The sequence below is a fragment of the Sus scrofa genome, chromosome 7, assembly GCF_054392235.1.
Source record: "Sus scrofa isolate SSC_HxYL_T2T_F1_AM1 chromosome 7, Sscrofa_HxYL_maternal_Yorkshire_Landrace_v2.0, whole genome shotgun sequence".
NCBI classification, from domain to species: domain Eukaryota; kingdom Metazoa; phylum Chordata; class Mammalia; order Artiodactyla; family Suidae; genus Sus; species Sus scrofa.
In genome coordinates, this window is record NC_139389.1 from 14,675,340 (window position 1) to 14,692,164 (window position 16,825).

A 16,825-nucleotide genomic window follows, 5' to 3' on the forward strand; every position below is an offset into this window, starting at 1 on the left:
TGGTGTTCTCATTGCCCATATGCTAGAGCGACTCATCATGATTAGTTAAGCTCAAGAGAGAAAACTTCAGATCACAATGGTCTTTCTGAGCCTAGTTAGTCACTTGCCTAAAATACAATTATTTTTCATAGGTAAAGTATATATAGTAGATAGATTGTAAAAATGGCTCTAAATTTCCACTGTTCTTTGTATGCAAACCCTTTGCAATATGAGTTGCATCTCCTCCCATCAAGAGATGGGGGTCTATTTCTCTAACCCTTGAATATGGGCTGGACCCTATGACTTGTGTTCACCAAAAGAAGGCAGCAGAAGTTGATGCCAGTCCAAGAAGCCTTAAATGATCCCATTTGTTTTCTTGGAAAACTGCCACCACCATGAGACCAAATACAGACCACACGGAATAAAGCTGAATCAGTCCTATTGTCCCAAGTGAGGCCTAAGGTAATGTGAAAAACTTCAATTAAGAGCAGCAAAAAAAGACTGTCAGATCTTCAACTGAACACAGGCCAATGAATAAACCCCATCAAGCCCACTCAGATCAGTGGAACTGATTGATCAGTTCATAGACTCATTTAAAACAAAAATGTGGGGATGATTGATTGGATAATAATAAGGCACTGATGCAACATAAATAAAATTCAGCTTTCCCCCTGAACAAATGTTATGAATAATAGAGATAACCTTTGCTTCTCTAAATACAAATTGGTGTGAGCCTAAAAAACCACACAGTCCATTGAATTATTTTCCATTTGGTGAAAGTAAACTTTGGGATAAAAAAATCTTACAGAGTAGATCTTCTATGTAAAAGTAAACTTTTCCCTCTTATAAGCAAAGATATTTTGAAAAGATCACTACCCAATAAATCTCTTTGAAAGAGAGGTCAGACTTCTGCCTCAGGCCATAATGGATTAACAAATTTATCCTCACATTGTAAAAATCTGGGAAAGGGGAACAAAACTAGAAAAAATGGACAATATACATGAAGCACCTGTTTCAGACATTAGACAAAAAATGAAGCAGGATGGTGATACTAAGATGAAGAAAACAAGCAAGGTGAGCACTCTGATTGTACTAGATTTCTGCTTGAAGTTGTTTTCCGCGGTAATACATGGAGATCTTCTTGACCTAGATTTAGAGAAGACATGTTACAGAGATTATAGAATTTTTAGACAAAGAATTTTAAATAGACTGTATTTAAGGAAAAAAAGGGGCAAAGTAAGAAATGATAGAGAAGAAAAACTCTGAACATGAAAAAATAAAATATATATTTTAAAATATCATTCAGTTGTATTAAAAGTAGATTAAATACTGAAAGAAAAAGTTAATGAACCTGAATATCTCTCATCGGAAACTATCCAAACTGACATGAACAAAGAGCCTAAAGTAATAAAAGATGAAAGAGCTTCAAGTGATCTATAACTGGGCATAATTTGAAGCCAGAAAGAAGAGAATAAGGAAGTATAGTTTCTTGCATTACTCCTGAAAAAGTACATTATTTGAAAGTATGCTCTCATAAGTTAAAGATGCAAATTACTAAAAAACTAAAATAAAACATTGAAAAAATAAAATGCCATGTAAATGGAGTATAATAGGAAAAGCATTAAGTAATCCAAAAATAAAAAAAACAGAAAAATAATTTAAAATAAAAGAATAAATGAAGCAAAAAGAAAAAAAGAGCAAAAATGGTTGATATAATCCCAATATTATAGATAATCACATTGAATATAAACAGTCTAAGCATGGGCTATCAGGCTAGATTAAAAAGCTAAGACAGAGCTATATGCTGTCTGCAAGAAAAACACTTCAAATATAAAGATATAGATTAAAAGTAAAATACGGAAAACAAAGTAATATTCAAAGACTAATAAAGCAAAAACTGGAATGACTATGCTAACGTTGTCCATAATACACATCAGAAAAAAAGGAATATTAGTAGCAATATGAGGAAACATTTCATCAAGGAGTCAATTCATCAAGATAATATATAAGAACCTTAAATGTTTATGAATTTAAGAGCTTTGAAAATACTTGAAGAAAAATCTGACCAAACTGAAATTACAATAGACAAACTTTCTCTTATAGCTGGATATTTCAGCCCTCTTTTCTCAGTAGTTAATAAACAAGGAGTAGCAAAATCAATAGATTATGGAAGACGTAAAACAAAATCACTAAATTAATTGAATAAGCATTGCTGACGAGTTTGTAAAACCTTTCAACCACTTCGTTAAACAATTTGGAATTTTCTGACCAAGGTAAACCTATACTGAATATTTAATCCTGCAAGTTCCACTGGTAGGTATATAGCCAAGAGAAATAGAGAGACATATATCCATCCAAAGATGAGTACATAACTGTTCTTAGAAGCTTTGTTTCCTGTAGCCGTACTGGAAGCAAGTCTGTGGCTAGGTGAAAGGATGAACAATATGTAGTAAATTCATACAGTAGAAAAACAATTAGAAATAAAAAGCAAGAAGACAGTTTAATTTCAAAAACTTCATGATGCACAAAAGACTCCAGATCCAAAAGAGTGCTCAGTATGTTTTCATTCATACGAAATTCCAGAAAATGCAAATAAAGAATGCAGTTAAGTATTTCTCTTGAGATTAAGGAAAGAATAGGGGCCTTAATTGCAAAGGGACATCTTTTGGTTTTGTGGAAATGTTCTATCCCTTGTTTGTGATTTGATTACATAGATATATACAAGTATCAAATCTCATTGAACCTATATACTTAAAATAGGTGTGGTTTATTGCATGGGGATCATACTTTAATAAAATTGATTTGTTAAAATGATGCCAGTTTCTCATCCCATTTCTAATACCCATTTAGATCAAAGTAACAAATACTCAGTTATTAATTAGGAAATAACCATCTTTAAGGAAGAGAAAGCATCCTGTCGAATCCATGTCTGGCTGGGTGAATTGATGTCTTGAAATTTTCAATTAAAATGTGCACTGCCTTTCTCTTTTCTGAAATGGAAAGGAGACCATAAGTGAGTTTCAACTGGAAGGGAAATCCACAGACATTACAGATCCCTTTCTTGATGAAGAAGATAATGCAACAAGGGACACAAATGAAACACTCAAATGCAAATTGACTTCTGTTATTCCTGAATGTTTGATGAATGAAGCATTATGGTTAGCTAGATGTCTTAGCTAAATGGAGAGCTGAGCTCTAACTCCATGCTTTACAACTCTTTTTGTCCATATTGAACATGAAGAATAAAGAGAGAAAACTATGGGTAATTAATCTAAGTGATGCTTTTAAATAGGTTGGGAAATAGAGAAGGAGGATATTTAAGCAAAAGGGAGATGATAAATTTAGTTTCAGACATACTGCGTTTGAGGTGCCTATAAAATATCTAGTTGGAAATATCCAGTTGGCAGATGATAATACAAGCTTGGAGCCTTAGGGAAAGACATAGGTGCTGCTGGGGATATAGATGTGTACAGGGAGATTTCAGAACAGAGAAAGGGAGGGGAGGGAAGGGAAGGGGAGAGAAGAGATGAGGAAAGAAGTGGCTAATATCCGTTGTGGTCTTGTCTTTCATGGAGTTACGAGGTTAAAGGGAAGAGAAAGAAAGACTTGAAAGATAGCTAGCTAGGAATGAACTATATAAGAATATATTTCTCTGATTCAACTGGGTACCCAACAATTAAATCCCCATTCTGACCCTAGCTGAAGTTAGCATCAGCCTCCACAAGTTTAAAGGCTTAGTCCCACAACACTGCCCTAGCAAGCTGTACTTCGGTTCCACTTGGCTACAAACACAAGGGTTCCCGTGGTACCCCCTACCTCTTCAGATCTGATAATTTACTAGAATGCCTCACAGAACTGAGGAAAACACTTTATCAGATTGTTACAGGATTCAACTCAGGAGCAGCCAAATGAAAGAGATGCACAGGGCAAGACATGGTGGGGTTAGGGAGCACGGAGCTTCCAGACCCTCTGTGGGCACACCACCTCCCACTTCTACATGTTCACCAATCCAGAAGCTCTTTAGATCTCATTTTATAATCCAATCTCTAACCCCACACCTCTCTCCTCCCCAGAGTTCAGGGTGGGGTGAGACTCAGAGTTCCTACCCTCTAATTACATGTTTTGTTTTTTTTTTCCCTGGTGATCAGCTCCCATCTTGAGACTATCTGGGAAGCCCACCCTGAGTCACTTCACTAGCAAAGACTCAGGTATGTTCCAGAGGGCCTGATTATGACAAAATGACAAAAGACCTCCTACCACTCAGGAAAATCCAAGGGCTTGGGAAGCTCTGGGCCAGGAACATGTGTCAAAGACCAAATATGTCTTTTAATTCCACCACAATATCTATTAGGTGAGGAATAGAAATGAGCAAAGAGAAAGAGGAGTATGATAGGAGAATTAGAATTGTGTGGTTTCCATGGAAATAGAAAGGTGATAAAGAGCACAACTCAAGTGGCAGTGTTGATTCTGAAAAGAAGAGAGAGATACAGATATGAAGCACACAGAAGAGAAAGAGATCTTGCTGAATTCAAAATATCTACCTACCTACCTACCTATGTACCTATTTATCTATCTACGCGCATACACACACAAATACATGTCACTTGTATCGAAGGTTGATGACAAGGAAATTAAAGGAGGGTCTTGAGAGAAGAGGAAGACTGAAATCAGGTCAGAGGCTTGCTGTGTGGTTTTAGGTGTCTATGACCCTGAAAGCCATGAATTTGTAGGGTTCTCACTTTATAGCATTATGCAAATTCCCAGAGCAACATTGATAACCCAGATGCAAGAACAGAGAACTTAAATGTTTGATTACTGGTTTATTCGGAACTGTATTTGGGACTCACTCTTGTGACAATGTAAGAAGAAATTTTCATATGACATTTTGTGTTTAAAACTTGTCAAGTATTTATTGATTGGACTTCTGAAGATTGCAAAACAGGGTTATAAATTCAGAAGACTTGGTAGGAACTTCTAGATTAAAAAGAAGGAGTATTCACTGATGAGGACATTTTGGGAGCTAGAGGAGGATAAAAGACTATTAAGTTGAAAGTTCACTTTTCAAGATAGATGCTCTGGCCAGAGGGAAATTTAACTGGAGAAGAGCTTTAAATATGTTTTAAAACTTCAGGGCTTTGAAGAGTAGGCTCAGAACTAAGTTTATATGAAAGAAATGAATTGTGGCTGATAATGGACTGTCAGAAGCTTAAACAAGTTTTCTCCTTTTTAAAAGTTCTATCTCCATTTCACATCTTCAAGGCTATCTCCTTTTTTCCTTTTCACTTAGCACACTGGAACAGTGGAAGAGACAGAGATGAGTGTCTGGAGAGGGGTGCCATGCTTTATTTTTAACCGTGGAGCTCGAAATAAATAACTGGGGCAGGATGGAGGAAAAGGAATGGGCTGGAGTGGGAGTAGAAGGGACTGGGCCAAGTGAGAAGCTAGAGATGAGGTCTCTGCCCTAAAAGATTAATCTTTTGTTGTTGGTCCTTTTAGGGCCACATCTGCAGCATATGGAGGTTCCCAGGCTAGGGGTCGAATCAGAGTTATAGCTGCTGGCCTACGCCAGAACCACCACAACGCCAGATTTGAGCTGAGTCTACGACCTACACCATAGCTCAGATCCTTAACCCACTGAGCAAGGCCAGGGATCGAACCCACAACCTCATGGTTCCTGGTCAGTTTCCTTTCCGCTGCACCAAGACGGGAACTCCTAAAAGATTAATCTTAATGGCACTGGGAGTGATTTGTGGTTCAGGCATTCCTAAATCGAAACTGGATGTTGGATGTATATGGATGTATCTCAAACTGACTATTCATTCTTTCTCTTTAGCCTCATCATAAAAAAAATTATTTAGAACATTGCAATTTTAGTGTCACTCTTTTCAAGACTTAGACTGGTTAAGTGGTATAGAGGTTCTGATCACCATTGAGCTACAACATTTTTTTCAGTGATATCCTCTATGGTCATCCAATTTTCTGTAGTTTGACCTGTCATTTAATATTCACTTGAAGATGAAAATATGTGTGTGTGCATGAGTGTGTGTGTGTGAATAAAGCCAATAAAGCCAATTTTGCAAGGCTGTGATCCAAATTCAGTTGGATTGTCATTTGAATCGTGTTTTATATGACATGTACTTCTGAAGAAAACAGGGCCCTCAGGGTCATATTTTCTTAAAATATATACTCCCATTACATGCTTTCATGTCTAAGAAAAATACACAACTTATGTGTGTGGGAAAGAAGACTAGTTATAGTGAAATGCATCTTATTCCTGAAGGACTTTTCACAGATATGAATTTCTTATTTTGTACAACTCGTTGACTTAGCTCTATGAAATAGTAATAGTAGTGTATTATGCCTTTCTATACCATAATATAATAATGAAGTAGAACAAAAATTTCCATAAAGTGTTAAATGACTCAAAGCCACTTTATGAATTACGGTTCTTATGGTAATTCTTAAAAAGTGAATATGAAGGTGAAAATAAACAGGGGGCAGGCTCTTTGGCGTGTCCTTACTAATCCTTCTCCTTCATGATTATAATCCCTGGTTGCTGATTAACATGGAAGAAGGCATATGTACATTGAAAAAGTTGTCTTTTAACATACCATACTAATGTCTCTCTACCTAGTTGTTTGGTTAAATATTTCAGCAAAACGCATCCACAGTAAATAGATTTATCTTCAGACCTAATGCTCTTTTCCATCTTAACTGAGCATAAAATTATATCTTTAAAGATCTGTGAGTAAGAAAGGCTTGATGCCTCTTGAACAGTTCAGTGTGACATATGGTTTTAAACGCAGCAATTTTATCTGCAGCACACAGTATCTGCAAATTTGAGCTAATGTTCCTGTAAAAACAGGAAGGGATCGATGCCCAAAAACTAAAGATGGAGAAGAAAAAATCTTTTTAGCTACCATATGTAGAACACTGAAAATTGTGTATAAATAGAAAACAATATTGACATTTATGCATCTATAAATTTTCAGAAACATATTTTTCACATCTAACTATTTTATTCAAATATTAAAGGTAACAGGATTCTTAAATGCAAATTCCTACAGGGTTCAGGCAGGTAATGTATATAAGTAAGACAGGCCCCTTGAGGACTGAGTGTTATCTGAGAGGCTGGCCCTGTCTAATGCAGGCAAGTGCTGCCCCAAATTCAGCAGGCAGTTGCCTTCGACTGCTGCTGGCTTAAAGGTGGCCAGAACTCCCAGATTTTCAATAGATGACCGATAATTGGATTTGGGGTAAAAATATCACAATCATGTTGCCAACAGGATTTTTTTTTTAATTAATTCGTTTTAAAATAGTTTTGTAAGCCAGATTTGATATGTGGGGCTGCTGACTTATTACCCTGATGTCTGATACATGTGTTTAAAAGAATAAAAGGATAGGACTTCCCTGATGGCCTAGCAGTTAGGGATTTGGTATTGTCACTGTTGTGGCATGGGATTCTATTCCTATCCCAGGAACTTCTGTATGCCATGGATACAGCTGTAAAGATAGAAGAAAAATTTCAAAATTTTGTGGCATTAAACAAAATAATACTTTTTTTTGTCTTTTTGTCTTTTTAGGGCCACACCTGTGCCATATGGAGATTCCCAGGCGAGGGGTCTAATCTGAGCTATAGCTGCTGGCCTACACCACAGCCATAACAATGCCAGATCCGACCTGCGTTTGCAACCCATACCACAGCTCACGGAACACCGGATCCTTAACCCACTGAGCGAGACCAGTGATTGAACCCACAACCTCATGGTTCCTACTCAGATTCATTTCCACTGCGCCACAACGGGAACTCCCAAGATAATATTTTTTAAAAAAGGGCTTTTAGCCCTTTAGAATAGATGGTACAAGAGCATAAAGTAAAGGAAGGAAGGTAGAGAAACAAGGGGGAAAGTGGAGAGAGGAAAATAAAATTTCCAAAATATACGTCTCAGTAAATAAAATTACCTAAATTACTGATGTCAATACAAGTTAAAATAAAATTTTTAAAATATATACAACTGATTAGACTTTAGAGCACTTTTCTTCTGATGAAATGTCTACCTGGTAAAGATTGAAATCCTTGGGGAGACTGTGGAATTGATTTTGTGCATCGTGTGAGATAGGGATCAAGATTTATTTCTTTGAACATGGATGTACTATTGACCTAAAACCATGAGTTGAAAAGACCGTCCTTTCCATGATGCTCAACCGTGTCAGCTTTGTTGTAAATCAGGTGAATATAGTTATTACAAATCTCTCTATCATCTGTTTCTGGACTCCATATTATATATCATTGTTTACTTGAGAATTGTGACAGTACCACACTGTCATAATTATGTAGTTTTATAAGAAATCAAACTTGGTACTCTTAAGTTTTTTTGCTTTGGTTGTTCTTTTTTTTTTGTTGTTGTTAATCTATTTTTTAGTTTTTTTTTTTAGTATTACTTCATAATTTATTTTTTTAATTTAAAAAATTTTTGTTATTTCCCCAATACAATTTTTTTTCTACTGTACAGCATGGTGAACCTGGACAACTACATGCAAATCAGTGAAACTAGAGCACAACCTCACACCATGCACAAAAATAAACTTGAAATGGCTTAAAGACTTAAATATAAGACAAGATACCATCAAACTCCTGGAAGAAAACATAGGCAAAACATTCTCTGACGTCAACCTTACAAATGTTTTCTCAGGTCAGACTCCCAAAGCAACAGAAATAAAAGCAACAATAAACGAATGGAACCTAATCAAACTGATGAGCTTTTGCACAGCAAAGGAAACTAAAAAGAAAACACAGACTTACAGAATGGGAGAAAATAGTTTCAAATGATGCAACTCATAAGGGCTTTGGTTGTTCTTGCTGTTTTCCTTAAATTGTCTTGGCTATACTTGGCTTTGTATATTAACATAAATTTTAAATCACCTTGTTCATTTCCAACAGTCGGCTTCCTTAAGCCTGTTTCACTGTGGCCCACTGCAGGCATTAGCCTCACCCGGAGTGCTCTGAAATGCAGATTCCTGGGCCGTGACGCAGGACTGCTGAATCAGAATCGCCTCAGCTGGGGTCCTAGAATCTTCATTTTATATAAACACCATTAGATGACTATGCACAATGTAGTGTAAGAACAAGGACTGCTTGTTTGGGTTTGATTCCAGCTGTTACCTGTTGGCTTACACATCCGGATTCAGGGATACATCTTTTATAAAAGGCTGATTTCTTATCAGCAAAACAGTTACTAAGCAGTTACTAATATCAATTACTGAATGTGGTAGAACAATTATTTTGTAAATAAAGGTACATTTCCTACACACTTGTATTCTCCTTGGAAATCTTCTCTATTCCTCCCCCCCTCCACCCCACCCCCCAGAGACACACATGGTTCAACCTCAAGCCTTTTGGGTCTTGTTGAAATACTCTTGACATTTATGCTTGGACACTTGAAAAGTTTCTTCTCTTTACATTCTTAAGCATTTTATTGATTGATTTTGGCCTTTGTACCTTCTCTAAATCTTTTTTTTTTTTTCCTGTAACTTTCTCACTCTTCAGGGTATTTCAGGTCTAAATGTTGACCAAATAATTCTCTATACTATAATTTATAAAATATTTCCTCTTGGGTCAGGAAAGTAAGAGGTTTTATTGCAGCTCAGTTCCAAAAGTAGTAGACAGAGCCTGGATGTTTAAACAGGGCCTGAAGCAAGGTTTTGCCAACCTTTCAGAGGCTGCATAACAAATATTCTTTATTTGCTCCTTCAGGTGTTGGAGTTAGCTATAGCTTCCTGAAGGTCATCTCTTAACCTTCACTCCCCGTTGCCCACGCCAACCTTTATGAGTCCCCTGTGAAAATAAAAAATCATTCTGGGGGAAATCATACTAAGCTATAATCAGTTAATACCTTACTTTTCAATTAACACTCTAGCAGGGATTATTTGAAAATCAGCTGAGGATAGGAACAAGGGGGCAGGTTAGCACTTGGAAAACCTGGCTAGAATAAAATGAAAGAAATATAAGGAAAAAACAGGAAATCTTTATAATTTTGCTTAAAACTGATAGATGGTCTTGGCACTTCAGATCATTTGGGCTACCTTAATGTGCCAACCTAGGTTTTAGAGATGCACGGTTTTGAAAATTTTATTTTTAAAAGGCATCAGCGTTTTCCCCAAGGGACAAAGAAAGCCCCAGATCATTCACTTTCTCATTCTTGTTAACATAATATTATTATGCCCCTACCAGTATATGATCATAGTGTACAGAAAGAGAAGAAAGTCTTATAATTTTCATGCTATTTTCTATTTGCCCTGTGTTTATTGCTTATAGATCGCAAAGTAAGGGGTGCTTAGGCCAATAATATTATGTGGGGGTTAGTATTATAGTGGACTGCCAGGGAGGAAAACATTGGGCAAATTATACTCCATTTTGAGCCCGACTCTGATATGAAAATAGTAGCATTTTCTCTCCAAAAAAAGCCAGAGTTGGTTGCCCTAATTTCAGAATTACAACTTGGACCCTGGATAATTTTTTTTATCTACTTATATTTTAATGCAGTGTTTGGAACAAAAGCATATATGTGATATATGTGTATGTAAGTATATATCTATTATCTATATGCAAGTTATAAAGAATGATAATGTAGTAAACAATTGTGAACCCGTTATATAATCGAAGTGTTCAAACATGGTCAAAACTTATTTGTTTGCCTTCTCCACCCTCCACAATCTTCTCTTTGTCTTACACAAGAGGTGACCAGTACCTTGAATTTTACATTATCATTGCCTAGCCTACTTTTATAGTTTAAACATATGTTTATAAGTATGCCTAAATAACATATTTTTCAGTTTCTCTTGTTTTTGAATATTACACTAAATATATCACGTTGGAAATCTTACAGGACTTCCTCTTTTTCCCTTTGCATCACATCACTAAAATCCATCCATATCACTGTCTATAGCTATAGTTCAGTTGTGTATAGTTCACCAAATAACTATTTCACAATTGATTTATTTATTCTCTTGTCAAAAGGGAAGTATTACTTCCAGCTTGTTGTGGTTTTGCATATGTTCCCTTACCTTCTGGTGCAAGAGTCTCTCTTGTCCATAAACCTAGCCAGTGGTACTGTTGACATTGGGGACCAGATGATTCTTTATTTTAAGGAGCTACCCTGTGCATTGTAGGATGTTTAGCAGCATCCCTGGTTTCTATCCCCAGATGCCAATAGTGGCTTTCAGTTGTGACAACCAAAAAGGTCTCCAGACATTGCCAAATATTCTCCAGGGATCACAATCACTGACCTAGAAATACAGCTGTTGAATGGAGAGCATGTGTGTGAATATTCATCTTTACAAGTTCCCAAATTGTTTTCCAAAGTAATTGTAACAGTTTCATGTCCCCTGGCTTTCTTCTTGATTCACTTCTTTTCCAACACTTGGTGTCATCAGATCTTTTAATTTGAGACCACTCCACTAAATAAGTGTAAAATTGTGTCTCACTGTGGTTGTAATTTTTATTTTCTAGGTTGTTGACTAGACTGAAAAACTTTATATATATATATATTGCCCACACTTATTTCTTCTTCTTGGTGTCTGTGTTTTGGCTCTTGCCTAGCTTTCTTTTGGGTTTTATGCCTTACTGATTTGTAGAAATTGTTTATATATTCTGAATACTAATCCTCTGTATATTAACTGAGTGGTAAATATCTCTCATAGTTTGCTATTTACTTTTCATTCTCTTTATGATGGCTTTTGGTGAACAGAATTTCTCAATTTTAATATAATTAATTTTATTATTTTTTTCATTCATGATTAGCTGTTTTTTCTCCATGATTACAAATAAATTTGCCCAAATTTTCATCAAAGATTAGCACATAAATAGAATAGCTTCTGCCTTACTTTCTTACTCTTGGATTGTTCACTCTGGGAGAAATCAACATGTTGTGAGGACACTTAGCCTGAGGGGAGGCTCACATGGAGAGAAACTGAGGCCTCCAACACCCAGCACTGACATACTGGCCAAGTGAGTACTTTTAGACGTGGATCCTCACCCCAGTCAAGCCTTCAGATGACCATACTTTTATGAGAGACCCTGAGCCAGGACACAAATTCCAGATCCTCAAATTCCTGACCCTCAGAAACTGGGGGAGATAATAATTGTTTATTGTCATTTTAAGCTAAGTTTTAGGGAAATTTGTTGCACAGTAACAGATAATTAATAAACCTAGTCTTTCTGTTTACTAATGATCTTTGATTACGAACACATTCCTTGACTTACCTGGTGAGATTCTGTAGGTTCAGAATTGAGAGGCTTTCTTTCAGAGTCAGTGTGCTTTCTGCCTATGGTTTTGTGTGCCTATCGATGGAAACTTCTGTTTGCCTTGAAAGCTTTCAGTCAGTTCAAGAATCTGTGACTCAGCTTCCCTACTTTGATATTTGCTCAAGACTAAGATCCCCAACAGCAGTGCTGCAATCCTGATCCATCCTTAGGTCGTCTTGTTCCTTTTGACCCTGGATTATTGTCCCCAGTTTCTACTCTAATTTACATGACAGGAGTTTAGGGGAGGGAATCTGGAAGTCTCCACTAAATCAGACGCAAACAACAATGTTTTGAAGACTGTGTCCTATGTAAGCTATAGTAGCAGGAGGCCTTCAGAGTACCTGGTTAGCCTTAGTGCTAGGAGCAAATAGCCAAAATATTTTACTAAGGCTTTCTCATCTAAATGATTGGAGCAGACTGCTTCTTTCCACTGCAGGGGTGTTCAATATCATTTCATCTAGGGCTCTGGGGCTCTATAGTATTAAGTTGAAAGGTTTCCTTTAAGGAACCATGGAACTGCTGATAGAAATAAACTGGTTGAATTTGGATATGCCATCAAACTTGGGGGTCCGCAAGTTAGACATAGTTCTTAAGCCTTCCCAAATGACATGTGCTAACTTATTTAACTTGCTAAGTGCCAAAAATCCAGAGCCCTTAAACAGTGTTCATTTTCCCAAGTCAAGGTTTATGGAAACTGCTATCCTGAGAATCTGATGGGGGTGGGGTACCTCTGGCAATAACTTTCCTGCCTCTCTGGGCCTCAGTTTCCAAGTTTATAAAATGTGGAGATGATTTGAGATGACTGTTAAGATCTTTTCCAGCTTCCATATTTTTGAAAATATCTGTGGATAATGTCTTTTGGCAGAAGAAAACGGTATATAAAATAGACCCCTCTTGGCCACCAAACTTCTGAGAAGGCCAAGAAATAAAAAGATTTATTCTCAAATTCCCAGTTACCAAGTTCACATTTCACATTGAATTACTCTCAGCCTTTGAAGACCCTTTCACTACCACTGAAAAATCCCCATACCCCGGTAGTACTTTAAAAGTACTTATTAGTTAACACAGTAGTAGGAATAAGCTTAAACCTGTCAGAGATAACAGGAATGAGACACTTAAGGATGAGACAGAGAGATAAAAGGTGGCATTAATAGGAGTGAGAGGACAGAAAATCAGACTTTGCTAAATTATAATCTTGTCCAAGGGATGACTCTGGCATCACAGAAGGCTTTTGGGAAAATAAAAAAATGGCTCTGTATGTATGTGTGTATATGTATGTATGTGTGTTTGTGTGTTCGTTCATGTATGTATGTGCATAAATATTTACAAGCAGCAAGATTTAATTGATAATTTTGAGGTTGCCTTGTCAGAGACCTTTAATAAAATAATGATTTTCTTTTATTCTTTTCTAAGCAGAGTGTTTGTTACAAAATGAAGATGAAGCAGCTGGAACTTGGGTCTGCGAAGAGAGGCTCTGTCTTTCCTTGCTTGGGTAAGTCATTCTGTAGCTGACAGCCCCCACCATCCTACTGACTGCTGCCCCTAAACTGCGAGCCCTGCTTTGAGCACATTCTTCCATGCACCTCGCAGGCCTGCTGCAGAGTTGGTGGTAAGCGGGAAGAGAACCACACAGCACTCAAGTGCTTGGCTGCCTTCGGCATGTCAGTCAAACACTGAATGCATGCACGATGACTTGTTCAATTAAATGTGCCTTCATTTATCTAATACAACCCACAAATTCCTTTAATTTTGCCACTTCCCACATCAAAAACGGAAAGCTGAAGAAGGAAGATTGTAAGGAAGGTTTCACATTAAAGATTCTGGTGACAACAACCTGGTGATTTTTTAGTCAATCAGGATTTTTTTTCCCTTGGGAAGAAATAGAAAGTAGGTGGATAATTATTTAGTTGAGCTTAAAATGTTTCTTCTGCATGAGTTCCAGAGAAAATGAAGATGCTTTTGTTATTAGCAAAGTAATGAAAGGAGGGCCTGAGGTTTCAGGTAGGTGGGGGAATTTGAGAGGGGGTGGAGTTGAGGGGGAGTTTTTCAATTGCGGTGTTAAGAGAAGGGGAAAATGAAGGAAAGATAAGGCGAATAAGTGGCTTTTTAAAACAAAACTCCCAGCACTGTGTGCAAGGTGGCTAAAATTTACTAAAGAAAATCGTTTCAAGTTGCCATTAGAAGTAGTGAATTAAAAATTTACCATAATTATGGAAAATTTGATTTGTTCTCATATCAAATATCACATAACCTAACACCATAAAAATCACCTTTGATTAAATGAAAGCTTTTCAAGGAGCAGAGGATAAAAAAATCCAATATACCATTAGATTTACATATATCTCATTAGATATTTTCTTGGCAGCCAAAACCTGGATTCAGGATTCTCTTTCTAGGCAAACCCTGGATTCACTGGGGGTGATGCTAGAACTCAGATATTTGAGTATAGAGGATTTGAAATAACATATTTGTTGAGATAAATTATCTATCTCTAACATAAGAGGTATATATTTGTTGAGTGTTGATGACATACATTTCTTTTGAGACTTTTAAAAATAACAATATTAATGAACAGAATTATTAAATGTTAACACCAGAACAAAGTAGCCCACCCGGTCTTACAAGCTGATTGACCTGCTCAACTTCTGTGTTCCTGTCTGTACTTAAATTCTTTGGGTTCTCAGTTTGTTTGTAAATTGATGAAGATTAGATTGGATGAATTCTTAGGTTCTCCCTCAATCTGTGATTCTGATTCTTACCTAACAAATTTATTTGTGTTTAAGACATATTTTTAAAATATTGAATAGTGCTAATACTGAAGTGTGTCTTAAAATAGATATTTCCTAAACATTGTGTCATAATCAGCAGGTGTTACTTTTCTTTTTCGAAGGTATGTAAAATAATGGTGCATGTAATAATTAATGTCATATTAGATTTGATGAAATATGATGTATCATTTAGGTATAAACCCGGAACATTCCAAACTCAGCAAATGTCATTATCCATCAGCCAACTATTCCGAAATCCACTTAATTCATATTACTGGGCATCTTTGAGATGCATATGGAATTTTGATGCCAGAAAAGAATTTAGCTAATAGGTCTTTCACAAAGAAAATCTTCCTCTCTTTTCTCTGGCTGTCTATTCTAAAATAGTCTCTTCTAAACAGGAATGGATTATCTTTTTCCTTAGTCTTGTTCAAAGGTCAGTCCGTTTAATTCTTGGATATGCTGGGATAGGAATATAAAATAGGTAACGAAACAGTTCTTTTGTATAGCTAAATTTATTTAATAATTATTAATTCAAAAAGAATTTGTTGTATTTCCATGTATTAGGCTATCTACTAAGAATAAAAATAGTAAATAGGAAGCAATGGAATAGGCTATTGAACAATGTAATGTACCAAAGGCTGCACTGAAAATGGAAGGAATTACACAGAAATTCCTGAGTCAGTACAAAGAGCTTTCTGTAGTTGGTAACATCTGAGCTGAGACCTGAAAGATAAATAGGCTTAGCCAAGTGAATAATGAAGTGAGAAGGGAAGGGCATTCCAAGAAAAAGAGGTAGAATGTTCAACGATTCACAATTCAAAGCAAAACAAAATATGGTATGTTCAGGGAACTAAATTTTGTCTAGAATAGCTGGATACTCATGACATTATCAGGTTCTCTAAATCAGTCCTTCAATCTATAAGCATTTAATTTAATCTGAGCTAAACTCTGTGCTAGACATGTTATAATTGCACATGTATACATTTCAAAATGGAGTCATAGATTTCAATATAATCAGATAAAATATAATTCTAAAGTAGCCACCGAAGACTCCTTGGTTCATTCATAGATCTTTAAAATCATAATATTCCAAAAGAAACTCAGTCTTTTCAAATCCCATACCTGTGTTCCCTTTCCTTTTCCCATTCTTGCTGAATAACTTTATCATGTCAACCAAGCACCAAATCTTGAAATCATACCAATTTATTCAGTAATATTCCCCAAATCTAATGCATCACCAGGTTCCATAGTTGGGCCTCCTCACCCCAATCTTTAGCTTTACTAATATCAGACAAAATGAAAAATTTTAATAAGAGACAAAAATAATATTATATCAGAGACTGAGTATATTTTTTAAATAATAAAAGGGTCAATACATGCACCTAATAAGAAAGCCCCTAAATACATACAAAACTGACTGAACTGAAGGGGAAAATGGACAGCAATACCTTGGAAAATGCTGCAAATGAAGCTGCTCTAATACAAAATATGGTATGTTCAGGGAACTAAATTTTGTCTGTTCTCTCTACTGGTTTCAGTACTCTCCCTTTCTTAAAAATGCCCCTTTCTTTGTGGTTCATGTGAGTCCAAAATACCCTTTCCAACCACAGGGGTGGATATATGACATATATTTCACCAGTTAGGGTACTGTAGACTTTGGAATTAACATCTAATCCAAAGATGAGCCAGTTTGAGAATTCAGTGGAAAGTTAGTACTTTGCTACCATATAGTTTTAGGAAGATTTTTCTAAGCTAAAATGACATGATTCAT

The 16,825-nt window shown here is 36.3% G+C and overlaps 1 protein-coding gene across 9 annotated transcripts in view; it reads left to right on the plus strand.

The window, feature by feature from the left end:
• LOC110261733 (uncharacterized) overlaps window positions 1-16,825 on the plus strand; it is a 1,083,992-nt gene that overhangs the window by 512,569 nt on the left and 554,598 nt on the right. For 6 of the 9 annotated variants that reach the window (XR_014809658.1, XR_014809660.1, XM_084967484.1 and 3 more), the window contains one exon: window positions 13,700-13,775. The gene's annotated coding sequence lies outside the window, so the exon portion shown is untranslated. Of the gene's footprint in view, window positions 1-13,696; window positions 13,776-16,825 lie in introns of all 9 variants that reach the window. The other 3 variants (XR_014809655.1, XM_084967490.1, XM_084967489.1) reach the window with 1 other exon arrangement.